This window comes from Anopheles ziemanni, chromosome 2 (assembly GCF_943734765.1).
Source record: "Anopheles ziemanni chromosome 2, idAnoZiCoDA_A2_x.2, whole genome shotgun sequence".
In the NCBI taxonomy this organism is placed as follows: Eukaryota; Metazoa; Arthropoda; class Insecta; order Diptera; family Culicidae; genus Anopheles; species Anopheles ziemanni.
Genome location: NC_080705.1, coordinates 8,547,554 through 8,552,250, shown reverse-complemented (window position 1 = coordinate 8,552,250; position 4,697 = coordinate 8,547,554).

The window sequence follows — 4,697 nt, the reverse complement described above, 5'->3', positions numbered from 1 at the left end:
GGGCAAACATTGTGACAAACAACGTGACGTGACGCTCCCGGTTCGAATTGAAGCAAGTATTGACATGTGCATGTTTTTTCCTATTTCTATTTCTAAACCTTTGATCACCGAGTGGGAGACCGAGCTGTGCGCAGCTGTTGAGCCGTGGATAACGTGGAAGAGGAAAAGTTTAGCAGTCTGTACTCCCAACTCCCAACTCGAAGTGATAAGAATAGGATCGTCCACCGGCGGGACAGAGAACTTCTTCCAAGATGACACCCCAAGGAGGAGATAAAAAAGGGATGAAAAACTTACCCCGATTGGGAGGGTGAAAATGTTTGGAACGGAAGAAAAAGCGACCAAAACGCAACAGCAACAACATTCCTCAACAAACTGTTGGCGCCAGCATAGTTCAATATTGAATTAAGATTTTTCCCGCACACACGATAAGAAAAAGAAGAGAGAGAGAGAAAGTAAGTGTGTGCAAGTATGCTGCGCAAAGTTGGTCTTCTGTAATGTCGGTGGCGCGATTGTCTTTTTTTTCGAAACATCCCGCATTTTTTCCCGGCCTTTTTCCCGGACCCGGTCTTCTCAACGGAGCAAGATTAACTACTTTCTTTTCGGGTCCCAACTTTGCCTCACAGTTTGCGTTTGGGCTCAAGGGCTTTGGGGAACATTCTGGAAGCTTTTTCCCTTTCTTGTTTTCCTCCCTTTTTTCCACCTTCCCACTCAACGCAAAAGTATGTTGTGTCAAAGAAAAACAACTTCTTATTTTGACTAATTCCAATTTGCAACGTTCAACTTGCCGTGCGTTCGGTTGTTAGTTAGCTCGTGCTGTGGGTGGATTAAAGCGGTCCAAACTCATCCCAAATCCCCACCACACTTTCACCACTTCAACCAGCAGGAGCCACCCCTTTGCAGTAAACCGGACTTAAGCAAACTGAAGGGAAACAAAACTCGAAAAAGCTTAACCTTAAAACCGAAAGAATATCATTCGCCGTTGCATAACGTGACGTAACCGGTCGAAAGGGATGGGCAGGTCCGCATCTCGTCGGATTATGCAACGTTGCATCAAACCATCATCATCCAACGTGCTTTTCTTCTCGAGCGCTCCGGATGAAAAGCGTTTCGTTTGAAGGTGCACGGGAAAGTTCCGGCAAAGCAATCAAAGTTTTTATAATTACTAGTTACTTTGGTGGATGTCTGAAATCGGATCAGATATGACCACTTTACCCATGTGTTGGTTTGGAGTCATTCTATACGTTTAATTTGATTCCAAACTATCTTTCGAACCTTACGCATCTAAAAAGCTTTACCAATGTCGATCGTGATGGATGGTAATACCTTTTTGAAACGATTTTATTACAATTTCTCAACGTTACCTGGGCTCCTCTTTTCTTGCTATCGAGTACGAGAACTTTTGCCTTACGTTGAAAAGATGGCCACATATTTATTCGCCGTCATTTTGCATCTGAATGGGTTAACTTTTCACCGAAGGCGAGCTGAGCTGGCGATGGAATTAAGGTACGAGGAACAAGATCCAATGGGTCCATTCTTGTGCTGAATGAAAGTCCGAAAGAGAGAGAGAGGCTCAGTGGGAAAATAAATGCGAGCATCTTTCCACCAGTGTCAGATGCAAAATAAATGTATTCGCTCCGTTGGCTCATCTATTCATTTAATGCAAATGCAATATCCTGCTCGCCGCCCGACGAAGGTCGACCATAGACACTTGGGTTTTGCGTTTTCCGGGCCGTTGGGAAGAGCTTTGCCGACTGCATCAGACGCACACACACACACGCACACGTAGTGCAGTAATTTATTCGGACTTTCCGGTGGACTTTCGACCCGGGAAACGAGAAGAGCAAACCCAGCGCCCATCGAAGAAGGGTTGGCGGAGAGACCCTGCGTCCGGGATTTCGCATAATTCTTTGGTTGGTGGTTTCGATTTGAATTTCCATTTTCCATGGGTTGACTTTCCTTTTGGCTGCCCGTGCGAGGAGTCCGTTGCGCTCGTTCTTGCAAAAGTTCGGAAGCCAGTGTTTTGCGTCATTGCGAATGGCAGTAATAAGTTTTCCCCCCTAGCGGCCACCACCCGGGTGTTGGCACCGTGTCAACGCGCGGCCCGGCGAAGTAAGTAATTTCGACTAACTACCTCGGCCCGGGACGCCCCATTCCCTCAGTCCCCCCTCCTTAGGCAGTCCATCATCGTTTTGGGATGCTGTCAGCTTCATTTGGCAAATGCCATCGAGCCGAAGTGGACGATTGTTTCAGGGCCCTGGTGAAAATGGCGAACTCAATTGTCGCAGGAAATAACTTCTGCCTTCGCACCGATTTGTGTCTTTCGAGTTCACTTCAGGTCGTTTTTGTAACTTGCAGGGCAGATGCTGAGGATTATGCAGAATTTGCAGCTCTTGAGCACGTGCACCGGAAGAGTGCTTGACATTTTCTTGTTCGATACTAAATTGTTTAATGAGAAATTTTCAATTTCGGAACATGAAGATATTGCGGTTAATTATGAACAGATATAAAGAACCAAGCAAAATACCTTGAAAGGTATGATTTGCGAAGTATACGAATGGAAACATAATTTATTTTAAGGATCCTGACTATATGAGCACTTCCTTGAAAAAGAAGCTGTTTGCTTCTTTTATTTAATTTCTTTTCATTTTTCCAAGTTCGATATGGAATAAATGTTGGATTTGTTTCTTAGCATCTATTTTCAGCTTTTTCTAGAACCGCTTCACCTTGATTGGCCTATGATCCTGTTTTTCAATGTACATTTGCATCACGAACCGTGAAAATAATGGTGTTTCCACTCCAGTTTTTATTCTGAAGAACCGAGTTTGCTTTTTGCAACCCCGAATCCGCCGCATCCGGTCTTTCTCAAACGAAGATGCAAAGAAATACCATTAAAACACCTTCTTTTTTTGTTGCGAACGTGAAGTATTTTGCACTCCAGCGAATCCAACCGGCGAGGACTTTGTCACGTTGTCTTCATATTGTGACACTTCCGTCCGTTATGCAACCGCTCCCGGGGATCATCGATCCGGCGCTTCGAGAGGAGAGAGAGAGAGAGAGGATTCGAGTTCCACTTCCGATTTATCGCTTTTGGGGTGGAAAAGTTGTGCACCTTCGGGAGTTCCACCGGGTGGGGAGGGTGGTGTGTGTGCTGAAGGGTGTATCGAAATCGTTACCGGCGAGCAAAGCGCTTTGCTTTAACCGTCTCTCAGTTCAAGCGTGTCATCCTTCGTCGATAACGGAATTTCCTGCGGGTGCAATGGAAAAACTTCTATCAAAACGCCTGGGGGGAGGGGCAGGTGGAAGAGACGGAAAAGCTTTAGCAGTGGATCTCTTGCTCGCACGGAGAACACAACCGGCACGTCAACCGATGCCTATCGGGGGCCTGTCATTCTTCAAAAAGATACCACAAACGCACAAACACACACACATTTGACAGCTCCGGAGGGGACGGAAAAGCGTCCGGATTGTCTCCGAAAATCCGTTCTGAAAAAGAACTCGGCTTTTTTCCGGCTTCCAACAAACCAACTTCCATCAACTGTAGAGCTTGAAGGAGAAGAAAAAAGCTAACGTTCTTTTTAAGACGTATTTTTTCCTTTCTTCTACAAAAGCAAAAGGAAGAAAATCAATCTCCGAGGGGAACTGTTTGTGTCCGGGTTGATCTTTTATCGGAAGGGAGTTTTTCATTACCGTTCTCTGGTCTTGGTACGCAACTCCTAAACCGACGAAGCGCAAACAAAATTTCAACCGAACGCAAGAAAAGAAATCATTCAAAAGTGTACGTTGTAACGGAAGAGACAAGTAGAGTGCAAAAAAAAGGGAAAATAAAATAAACCCGGAGACAACCTGTCCATCCCAGGAGACGACCACGTGGTCGCGTGGTGGAGACGGTTGATTATGAAACGAAGGAAAAACTGTTGCCAAAAAAGACCACCATTTCCAGAGCTCGCCCAGTTGACGCGCTTCATGCGCTATTTATTTTCCCAACCCTCCTGGTTTGTCGAACAAAACGTGGCCGTTTTTTTCTCCCCCATTGAAGGCGGTAAGTCCCGGTAGTAGCCGTGCTGTGTAGTATCACCGTCGTCGTCATCATCATTACCATCATCGTGGAGGAGGTCGGTTCCAAACCCGGTGCTCGGAAAATCTTATTCCCGAAAGAATCCATCTGAGACGGGAATCGAATGGGTTTCACCAACACAAATTCGCCCTCTTGCCTTCTCACACACAGTTGCACGTGGTCCGTGCTATCGGGGGCAGTTCGATTTTCCATTTCCCGGACAGTGCTTTTCCGTTCGTCCCTTTTCGTGACATTTCCCATTTTCTGGGCGAGATATTTTATTTCCCGTTACCCACTTCGACTTCGATTTGTTCATTTGTCTTGGCGGCTCGTAAGCGGAACGCGAGCGGGAATGTAGAAACCTAACCCAACTTTACGCTTCCGCAGATGCGAAAATCGAATGAAATTTTCCACCACCACTTCGCGATGGGTTGAAGCAAAACAAACAAGCAAATAAAAATAAGCCTCCAAAGAAAAGAAATGGGCCGTCGGGAAGTGGAATGGATTTGGTTTCGTTCATTGAATTGTCCGCAACTCACGAGGGGGTTTTCGTGTACGCTTGCGACACTTTTGTCCATCTTCGGGAAGGATGAACAACAATTGGCGAAATGATCTGTAGAATCGCCTTCAAGCGGACCATGGA